Below are 12089 nucleotides of genomic sequence, written 5' to 3'. Positions count from 1 at the left end.
AATTATCACCACCATAAATATAGCAATTCAAGTCAACAGGAATTATATATAACATTAATAATTCTACAAGAGTTCTATATCACTACCACATGTGAAAATACTAGAATTTAGCATACTACTAAATCATATGATCTTTCTACACAAGGTATATACATATCATACATGCTTAAATCAATAAACCCTAAGTCAAAAGTGAGGGTTTCCTATAATATGCAAGACTATCATATTAAAAGCATGTACACAATATATATTAAACCCCAAAGAACTTAAAACACTTGAAGTATAAACATACTACTACCCCTACCTCAATAGAGAATTGAATCTCTATAATCCCAAGCAACTAAACTCAAAATGGAAAACAAATCTAGGGTTATTAAAGAGAAGAGTGAAAGGAAACTTTTGCTTCCCAAGGTTAATGGTCTAAGGTGAGTAGACTGAGGCCAAAATGAAACAAGAAGCTCTAAACCAAGCTTTTCATCAATGGTGGCTAGGTTAGGGTTTTAAAGAACAAGTGAAATGAAAAAGATGAAGTGAAAAAAATGGTGAGTGGAGGATCTTGTATTCCTCCACTCATCATGTGCTCTTACACTACCTTTCTCACACACATAATCAAAGACTTAATTGTGAGCCTACACTTGTCACAAATCCGTGGTTCCTTTCTAGGCTTAATCTTAAGCCTACACTTGTCAATCATCAAAGCCAACAAGTACACCAATCCTAGGCCAACAATTGGGTGAATCTCCACCCTCCATATATCACAAAATTATGCTTCCAAGTTTCCCCACCCAAATGCCAACAAGTAGCTCCTTGAGAGTGTGACACTTGTCACACTTTTTAAAAATTACAAAAAGGTCCTTTTTCAAAATATCTTCCAAATTAAATTGCAAGATGGTCCCCAAGACGAAAAGTAATTACTTTACATAATTACACAAAACCCCCAAAAATCAAGAATAATTTCAAGAAAGTATACATCCATTCCCTTTACAAAAAAGTAAGTAACTAAAATGTATTTTCTACAAAAGTAAAAATACAATTATCATGAAAATCAATTATTATGGATGCATGCAAAGCCGGAATCAAATCCGAGTACAAAAAGTGTGGTTATGCAAGAAAAAATGACAAACGAAAAAAAAGACAAAATAGGGAAAATGACGAAAAAAAAATTTCCAAAAAAAAACAAAAGAAGGAAAATGACCGGGTCATTACAATGTGATTGTCAAAGTGGCCGATTTTTATTATCCAATCAACTTCATTGTTCTAGACACCCAACCTGCTCAAGGTAAACAGATTTCCATCATTTTAGGTCGACCATTCTTAGCTACCACTACTGCTTTGATCATTTGTAGAAATGGGAACATGACCTTAACCTTTGGAAATATGAAAGTGGAAGTTAATGTGTTTAGTTTGATGAAACAACTCCCCGACTCAGATTCTATTGAAGAAGTTTGTTTCGTTGAGTCGTTAACTACGAAAACCTTTGAGCAATCCTACCTTGAGGATCCACTCCAACAATGTCTAGCACATTTTGGTGCTGATTTTGATGAGGATAATTATATTGGTGAGGTCAATGCCTTGTTATATTCCACTCCAAAGTTTAACACACCCAAGCACCAACTCAACTTTGAATCATTGTCTTTACCAAATAACCCTAAATCTGAAATAGTGCAAGAGTCCCCTAATGTGACGACCTTGGATTTTTCAACCCAGTGTGTCCTGTGATGACCCGAATTGGATCCAAAAATGCGGAAGCAAAACATAAAATCAAGGTCTTTAGAGATATAGATCCCTAAGACACAAGTGTGACCTTCCATGAAGTCACGAAACTCAAGGAAATAATCAGAAGCGAAAGCTAGAATAAAAAGGTCAAATGGTACCCTATGGCACCAATGACAACCAAAGGAACAAAATCTATTTCAAACTAGACAACGTAGGCCATTAAATGGCTTAAACGAAATTGACAAAATCTAGTAGGAATGAACGAACGATAAAGGCCTGAAGAAGCAATCAACCAAACAAAACCTACAAGGCAGCTCCATTTCGGTCGACTGAAATGGAGCTTCGGTCTACCAAAATAAGCCAGGAAAAAGAAGGAAAAGAGCCTTCATTTCGGTCGACCGAAATGACAAACTGATCGACCGGTTTGAGGCTCGAAACTGAAAAAGGCTACTGGAATTGGACTTTTACTGTTCAATTGAAATTGAAAGGGGTTCGGTCTTCCAAAACAAGCCACCGGTCGACCGAAACAGGTAGAAAATGCAAAGAATGAACCTGTTATGCACTAAAACTGAAAAAGACTTTAATTCTCATTTGAATCCCCCATAGCATGATTAAATTGAATTGTACGTAAGTGTGTGATGATGTGAACATACACGCAAGTGTAAAATGGCATACAAAACATGCTACAATGGCCTATGGCCTTATTATAATTCATTTACAACATTTGACATGTCAAACCTACAAGTTAGAAAAATTACATTTCATAATCAAACTCAAACATGCTAACACTTGCATGTGAACAAGAATGCATTTGAAGAAACCTAAAATCTACAAATCACCCAAGGCAAGTGCGAATCTCCAGATCTTGAATCCTGTACCTGAAATATGCCCCAGTAACTTTGGGGTGAGCAACATAAAGCTACTCGTAGGAAATGAGCATGCATCGAACTAACGTTTTACAAGTTTTCATGATTTAATCATTGTGATTCATTCCACCTAGCGTCTATGTCAAATGTGAGACTCAGGGAGCATCTTAAGCTACCTTAGATCATTTCTAGCATAATTCACATCATCCATGCAATTTCAACAACGCAAAAGCATGCTATACAAGCAACAAGATATAGATTCTCAAAGTTACCATCTTGAAATCTAAAATGCAATAACAACTAAATATAACAATTTAGTACAATTAGAATTTCTAATACCACACATCAAGACATAGATTCTCTAAGTTATCAACTTGAAATCTAAAAGTGTGAAAACAACTAAATATAACAATTTAGTACAATTAAAATTTCTAATACCACACATCAAGACATAGATTCTCTAAGTTATCAACTTAAAATCTAAAAGTGTGAAAACAACTAAATATAACAATTTAGTATGGACGTACTTAACAACATCAAATCGCCAATAGCCAAAACCACAAGTCACAATTAAACATGATTGTCAACTTGGAATTGAATACGAAATCAAATAGTGGAAGACTTGGACATAACGTCTCAGACTAAACCAAGATCAAAATGGTTATTCCGGGCATTAACCCGCTGGAAAGCCCACCCTAGTGCGCACTATCTCAATTGGGGAGAACTCATACCTCCCGCACTAGAGCCAAACTGTAATGACCCGGTCTTTTTCCTCCTTTTCCATTTTCGGTGATTTTCTTTTTTCGTCTTTTTCCTATTTTATCTTTCCCCTATTTTGTCTTTTTTCCCGTTTTTCGTTTTTCCTTGCATAACCTCACTTGTTGTGCTCGGATTTGATTCTGGTTTTGCATGCATTCATGATATTTGATTTCCATGACATTGGTATTTTCACTTTTGTAGAAAAGCATGCTAGTTACTTACTTTATTTATAAAGGGCATGAATGCATACTTTAGTCTAATTATTCATAACTTTTGAGGTTTTAATGTAATTATGTAAAATAATTATTTTTCATCTTGGGGACCTTTTTGTAATTTATTTTAGAAGATATTTTGAAAAATGACCATTTTGCAATTTTTAAAAAATGTGACAAGTGTCACATTCTTATGGTGCCACTTGTTGGCATTTGGGTGGAGAGACTTGGTACCATAGTTTCTTGACATTTGGTGGGTGGAGATTCATCCATGTGTTGGCTTAGGATTAGTGCACATGTAACCATTGATTGTTGACAAGTGTAGGTCTAGGATTAAGTCTTGGAAGAGGCATTGGATTAGTGACAAGTGTAAGCTCATGATTTAGTCTTGCATTGTGTGTGTGCGAGAGGTAGTACAAGAGCACATAGGGAGTGGAGGATCTCTAGCCCTTCCACTCACCATCTTGCACTTTACTTTCTTCATTTCATTATCTCTCATGAACCCTAGCAAAGACACCATTGGAGGAAAGCTTAGTTCATAGCTTATCCCTTCAAGTTGGCTCACTTCCTTTCACCTTAGAGTAAATACCTTAGGAGAGAAAAGATTCCTCTCACTCTCCTCTTCAATAACCTTAAACTTGTTTTACATTTAGAGCTTGGTTGCTTGGATTATAGAGATTCAATTCTCGATTGAGGTAGGGGTGGTAGTATGTTTATGTTCTAAGTGTTTTATAATCCTTAAGGTTTAATATATATTGTGTACATGCTTGCAATATGATAGTATTGCATATTATAGGAAACCCTCACTTCTTGACTTAGGGTTTATTGATTTAAGCATGTATGATATGTGTAAACCATGTGCAGGAGGATTATATAATTTAGTAGATACTAAATTCTAGTAAATTCACATGTGGTAGTAATATAGAACTCTAGTAGAATTATTAGTGTTATATGCAATTCTTATTGACTTGAATTGCTATATTTTTGAGATAATAATTCTATGTTCTTGTGAATTACGAATTGTGATTAAATTATGAGCCTATTTCTAAATGTTTATAATTAGTATATAGAGATTGTTATTGAGGCATGACTTGAATTGATAAATTTATGATATTGTATTGTGCATAATATCATGATGAGTACTTGTCATTTGGCATGCCATTCTAGACTTGGAATCTTAAGACATGGTTTGTGTGGTTTCAAAGTATGTGCTTGTAAGGTGGTTGATATGCCTTATTATCTATATATATAAGTTCTGAACTTGATATATTTTGGATTCTCTTAAGACATTGTTACATGTGACATGGCTAAAGTTCGGCTTTAGTGCAGGAGGTATGAGTTCTCCCCAATTGAGATAGTACGCACTAGGGTGGTCTTCCCAGCGGGTTAATGCCCGGAATAACCATTTTGTTCTCGGCGAAAATCCAAGACGTGATGTCAAAGTATTCCACTAATTGATTTCGCATTTAATTTCAAGTTGACAACCAATGCTTAATTGTAGCTTGAAATTCTTGTTATTAGCGAATTGATGTTGTTAAGTACATTGATATTGATTTGTATTGCTAAAGAATCATTCAAGTAAGCTTAAGATGATCTCTTAGCACACCTTGAACATATAAGTGGAATGCTCCCTTGTATTCGTCTATATTGATCTTGCAATGATATTGAAACTTTAGGGTATACGCATATGCTTCTCCTACGAATAACTTTATTACTCGCCCTAGTGGTTTGGGTTATTTTTTAGGTAAGGGGACTATGTTCTTAGATGCTCATCATCCTTAGAGGCTAATGAGCAATTTGAAACATTTTTGTATTTTGATATGCAAGTGTTTAGCATGCTTCACTTTCGGATATTTTATTTTTGCATACCATGGATGCATGGTATTTTTAGGGCTAATGTAGCTACCTTAATGTGTAATGATACCTAAGTACTTACTTTTGATATTAGAAGCATATATGTATGGAGGCCAAGGGCCAAGCATGTTTAAATTAGTACTTGTATCTATTTGGTGCCAACTTTTGTTTCAAAAATGTGTTTGAACCATCTTGGAGGTTTGCCACATAAAAATTTTGTAATTGACATGTTCATATGTTCAATCTTCCTTAAAATGAAACAAATTTTGATCTATGCATGTGGGTAGAATGAATCCCATAGGTTCCATTACAATTCCATGTGTTTGGAGGAGCTTTAAGCAGCTTTTCGAGGAGTTTCGGTCGACCGAAACTCCAGTTCGGTCGACCGATGGCCCAAAACGGCCTACCAAATCAAGCAACGCTTAAAAATCACTGTTCATAAAGTATTCTATGAGTTTTGGTCAACTGAAACTCACACCATCTCTATTTCGGTTGACCGAAATAACCCTCATTTGCGCAGCTCTTCAGTTGAGTTTCAGCACTGAACTTCCAACTTCAAAGGGTCATAACTTCTTTGTTCCTTATCCTAATAGGGTGATTCTTCAGCCTAAAATCAAGGATTTTAAGTCATATTTCCAATGGTACCAATTCCATCCTCAGATTCTAAACACAGTGGGAGTTATGCGTGTTTTAGTGAAGTAGTGTCAGTTTTCACTTCAACCGGGACGGGGCATTTTGTGGGATTCTTGGCCAATGTTCATGGAACCTCTTGGAATGTTTCAAAATGATTAGACTATGTTGTATTCACCTTGTTTGACTTGTTTAGAGTCAATTTCCTCTCTTTTATTTTGAATTGACCTTTTAGCCCCTAGGATAACGATTCTTATCCTTTTTGATCCTTACTACCGTATTTGTTCTCTTTAAGATCCGTGATCTCGGGGAAGGTCACATTGGTGTCTTAGGAGTGACTCTTATCTCTTAAGACCTTTGTTTATCATTTGTTTCCGCATTTTAGATCCATCATCGGATCAACTTTCGGTTCATCACTGACACACAGGGTTGAAAAACTTGGGCCGTCACAAGTGGTATCAGAGCTCCTAGGTTTGAACCCCTTAGGACGATGGGTTTTGGGTGCATATCATGCTTTTGTTGATGTACTTTGATGCATTCACATGCTTTTGATAACATGTTTTGACTTTATAACATGTTTATGTGTTTCTTGATAACATGCTTAGTAGTATGACATATCTTTGTGTTTATATGCCTATGTGGTTAAGAGCACCCTTGTTTGACGTGTATGCTTATCTGCTTAAGTGCTTAACTATTTAAGAAGTTTTCGTTAACTGTTTTAGCATGACAGTATGTTGCATATTTTGTCTTGCCTTGTGTTTCGTGCATTCATAGTGTGAGTTGCACTTGGTCATAATAACTTGTGTTATTGTTGACCTCATTTCTTTCATGCGTTTAGCGTTATGGTTGTCACGCGTGGAGATTCTTCGCGTCAGGGCACTGAGGACCTTATGGTTTGCAACTTAGACAGTATGGCAGTACCCACGGACAGGTTGAGGATTTCCTTGACTGCTTCCTTGTTCATGGGAGATGCAGATATCTGGTGGAGGTCGATGACTAATGTTCACAATGTTGAGTTGATGACTTGGAATGAGTTTAGAGATCTATTTTTCGAGCGCTTCTTTCCGAGGGCTCTGAGGCGGGAGATGAGGACGCAGTTTGCAGGTCTTTATCAAGGCACTATTAGTGTCATTGAGTATGAGACACGATTTACTTCTCTCTCTCGTTATGCTAAGGATATAGTAGCGACAAATGAGGCCAGGGCAATGAAATTTCAGGATGGGCTACATCTTGACATCAGACCACGGGTCTTAGCTAGCTAAAGCAGAGGAACGGGATCAGTTACGGAATAGGGGTTCACACAAGCAGCTTCGCGGAGATAATCCATCATCTTCCGGGAGTCAGTGGAAGAAGGCTAGGACAGGGAACAATACTCATTCACAGGGGGCATCACAGCAGAATCGTTCTGCACCCATAGACTTGTATCTACGGGATCAGCTCAGGGAGTGGTTTGTTACCATTGTCAGCAGCCGGGGCATATCAAGCCTCGCTGCCCACAGCTTCGATCACAAGCCAGTCAGACATCATTTTTACGAAGACAGGGCAGGGAGCTTGCTTCTATTGTAAGAAACCAGGTCATTTCAAGATGGATTGTCCAAGATTATTGAATAAGCCACGTAGTGGCACGGATTCACAGATGGTACCGGCACAGTCTGCAGGGGTTCAGTCAGGTTTCAGAGTTCCTCAGGCACCACAGTCAGTGGCGCATGTTGGCACTTATCCAGCCAGGGGTTCTACACCTACTGCTTCTACACATCAGTCAGGCTATCATAACAGTTCACAGCATGGCTCAGGGACTCAGGGATGAGCCTATGCTCTTCCACAGGCGGATGCTTTCGCAGGCATCTCTTCAGTTTGAGGTATCTTTCTAGTTTTCAGTTCTTGGGCACGGGTTCTTGTTGACACGGGTGCATCACATTCTTTCATTTCTGCATCATTTGCACATTTATTGGGTCTAGAGGTCACACTTCGGGATAGTTTTCTCTGTGTTGACACACCAGTTGGGGGTCCAGTGTCTTTGGATCGTGTTTGTCGGGGTTTTGCTATTGAGATAGCTGGGCGGACCTTAGAGTTCAATTTTGTTATTCTCGACATGACGGGTTTTGATGTCATTCTTGGGATGGATTGGTTATCATTCTTTCGGGCTACGATCGATTGCTTCTGCGGGAGGGTGACCGTTTGTACTCCCAAGGGAGATTGTTTCCATTTTGTGGGAGATTGGAGTGATTCTCACCCGGCTTTAGTTTTCAGCATTAGTGACTGGAGTCGCCACAGATCCTTCTTGGCTAGTTTGCTAGTTGACGAGGATAGCAGTTTGGGCTGTGTTCTTCCAACAGTTGTTGAGGATTTTGTTGATGTCTTTCCAGAAGAGCTGATAGAGTTACCTCCGTTAAGGGAAGTTGTTTTTGCCATTGATGTCATTCCCGGTACGGCACCCATCTCTGTGGCACCGTACCGTATGGCACCGTCAGAGCTTGATGAGTTGAAAAGTCAGTTGGATGATTTGAAAGCTAAGGGCTTTATTCGTCCTAGTGCTTCGCCATGGGGAGCACCGGTTCTTTTTACGAAGAAGGAGGATGGGTCTTTGAGACTTTGCATCGATTATTGCAAGTTGAATCACACTATGATCAAGAACAGGTATCCTTTGCCTAGGATTGATGACTTGTTTGATCAGTTGAATGGAGCGCCATGTTTTTCAAATATTTATTTGAGCTCGGGTTACTACCAGTTGAAGGTTAAGGATGAGGATATATCCAAGACCGCTTTTCGTACACGGTATGGCCATTATGAGTTTCTGGTGATGTCATTTGGTTTGACCAATGCTCCAGCAGTTTTTTTGGGCTTGATGAACCGTGTATTCAGTGACTATCTTGACAAGTTTGTGGTGGTGTTCGTTGATGACATTCTCGTGTACTCAGCTTCGAGGGAAGAACATTAGTATCACTTGAGAGCAGTTTTACAGATCCTTAGGGATAACCAATTGTATGCTAAGTTCGAGAAATGCAAATTTTGGCTACATGAGGTGAAGTTCCTTGGACACGTCGTGTCAGGGGGTGGTGTTGCAGTGGATCCATCGAAGATTGAGTCTGTGATGGATTGGGAGCAGTCGAAGACAGTGTTTGAGATTCGGAGCTTTCTTGGCCTAGCCGGCTATTATAGGAGATTTGTTCAGGATTTCTCTCGTCTAGTGGCACCTATGACTCGACTTACTCGTAAGGGGGTCAAGTTCATATGGAATGAGTCTTGTGATTTTGCTTTTCAGGAGTTGAAGGTCAGGTTGACATCAGCTCCAGCTTTAATCATACGTGAACGTGGTTTGGGTTACGTGGTCTATTGTGATGCTTCGCGAGAAGGTCTGGGTTGTGTTCTGATGCAGACTGAACGGGTGGTAGCTTATGGGTCTCGACAGTTGAAGACTCACGAGTTGAACTATCCGACACATGATTTGGAGTTGGCAGTAGTTATCTTTGCCCTAAAAGGGTAGAGACATTATTTGTATGGGGAGAAGTTCGAAGTTTTCTCCGATCACAAGAGTCTCAAATATCTCTTCTCTCAGAAGGATTTGAATTTGAGACATCGTAGATGGGTTGAGTTCATGGAGGATTATGATTTTGAGTTGCAGTATCATCCGGGGAAGGCCAATGTGGTGGCCGATGCATTGAGTAGGAAGTCACGGGGTACTCTTGCTAGCATTTCCATTCATAGATGGAAGATGCTAGAAGAGCTTGCAAATCTTAGTTTGCAATTGTATGAGGATGTTTCACCAGCTATTTTGTTTAGCTTTGTGGCTTAACCGACTCTTGTTAGTAGGGTTATTGAGGCACAACAGGAGGATGGGGAGATGAAGTCCATCCATGATCAAATTTCAGGCGGCGGGAATGTAGAGGGTTGGACCTTACATTCAGACAGTGGTCTCAGGTACAGGGGAAGGATGTCTGTTCCCTTGTCTTGTCGTGACGTTGTTCTTCGGGATTTTCACTATTCTCAACTCGTAGTTCATCTTGGTGGTACGAAAATGTATCACAATTTGCGGAGACAATTTTGGTGGAAAGGCATGAAACGGGATGTTTCTCAGTTCGTGGCTAAATGCCTTACTTGTCAACAAGTGAAGGCAGAACATCAGAGACCGGCAGGTTTGTTGCAACCACTACCAGTGGCAGAGTGGAAGTGGGAGCACATCACTATGGATTTCGTGATGGGACTTCCGAGATCCAATTCAGGGAATGATGCCATTTGGGTCATTGTTGACAGATTGACTAAGAAGGCTCACTTTTTGCCTATGGCAGTGACAGATGACGCAGAGAGACTTAGTGGAATGTATGTGGGGCAGATTATCAAGCTTCACGGGGTTCCAGTATCCATTGTTTTGGATAGGGATCCCAAGTTCACATCTCACTTTTGGCAGAGTTTTTAAGAGGCTCTTGACACGGGGCTTCATTTCAGCACAACATTCCATCCTCAAACTGATGGTCAGTCGGAGCGTACCATTCAGATATTGGAGGATATGCTACGGGCTTGCATCTTGGATTTTGGGAGTAGTTGGGAAGACTACTTACCCTTGGTTGAGTTTGCCTACAACAACAATTACCAGACCAGTATTGGCATGGCACCTTTTGAGGCGTTGTATGACAGACCTTGCAGATCTCTAGTTTGTTGGACCGAGGTAGGTGATACAGTCGCCTTACGTCCCGATATTGTCTTTAAGACTACAGAGAAAATCAAGTTGATTCGGCAGCGGTTAGCTACAGCTCAGAGCAGGCAGAAGAGTTACGCTGACAAGAGAAGGAGGTCCTTGTCCTTTGAGGTAGGGGACCACGTCCTTCTCAATATTTCTCCACGGAAGGGACTTCTGAGATTTTGGCAGACGGGCAAGTTGTCTCCTAGGTTCATTGGACCATTTCAGATTTTGGAGCACATCGGTGAAGTTGCTTATCATTTGGCATTGCCGCCAGACCTGGATAGGGTTCACGACGTTTTCCATGTATCTATGTTGAGGAAGTACGAGCCGGATCCATCGCATGTTTTACGGTGGATAGGTGTTGTTGTTGATGAGGATGTGACCTACGAGGAGGGTCTGGTCCAGATTCTTAATTCACGGGAGCAGGTTTTGCGGACCAAGACCATTCCATTGGTTAAGGTCTTGTGGAGACATCACGGTGTTGAGGAGGCTACCTGGGAGCTCGAACAGGAGGTTCGCTCTTGGTATCTCCATTTGTTCTCTCTTTCAGGTACGACTCGATTTTGGGGACGAAATCCTTTTAAGGAGGGTAGGTTGTAATGACCCGGTCTTTTTCCTCCTTTTCCATTTTCGGTGATTTTCTTTTTTCATCTTTTTCTTATTTTGTCTTTTTCCTATTTCGTCTTTTTTCCCATTTTTCATTTTCCTTGCATAACCTCACTTGTTGTGCTCGGATTTGATTCTAGTTTTGCATGCATTCATGATATTTGATTTCCATGACATTGGAATTTTCACTTTTGTAGAAAAGCATGCTAGTTACTTACTTTATTCATAAAGGGCATGAATGCATACTTTAGTGTAATTGTTCATAACTTTTGGGGTTTTAATGCAATTATGTAAAATAATTATTTTTCGTCTTGGGAACCTTTTTGTAATTTATTTTAGAAGATATTTTGAAAAAGGACTATTTTGTAATTTTTAAAAAATGTGACAAGTGTCACATTCTCATGGTGCCACTTGTTGGCATTTGGGTGGAGAGACTTGGTATCACAGTTTCTTGACATTTGGTGGGTGGAGATTCATCCATGTGTTGGCCTAGGATTGGTGCACATGTAACCATTAATTGTTGACAAGTGTAGGTCTAGGATTAAGTCTTGGAAGAGGCATTGGATTAGTGAGAAGTGTAAGCTCATGATTTAGTCTTGCATTGTGTGTGTGTGAGACGTAGTGCAAGAGCACATAGTGAGTGGAGGATCTCTAGCCCTTCCACTCACCATCTTGCACTTTACCTTCTTTATTTCATTATCTCTCATGAACCCTAGCAAAGACACCATTGGAGGAAAGCTTAGTTCATAGCTTATCCCTTCAATTTGG

Source organism: Cornus florida, unplaced genomic scaffold (genome assembly GCF_030987335.1).
Source record: "Cornus florida cultivar Cherokee Brave unplaced genomic scaffold, ASM3098733v1 CherokeeBrave_3.0.0_Hap2_Chr02, whole genome shotgun sequence".
In the NCBI taxonomy this organism is placed as follows: Eukaryota; Viridiplantae; Streptophyta; class Magnoliopsida; order Cornales; family Cornaceae; genus Cornus; species Cornus florida.
Note: the sequence above shows the minus strand (reverse complement) of the source record.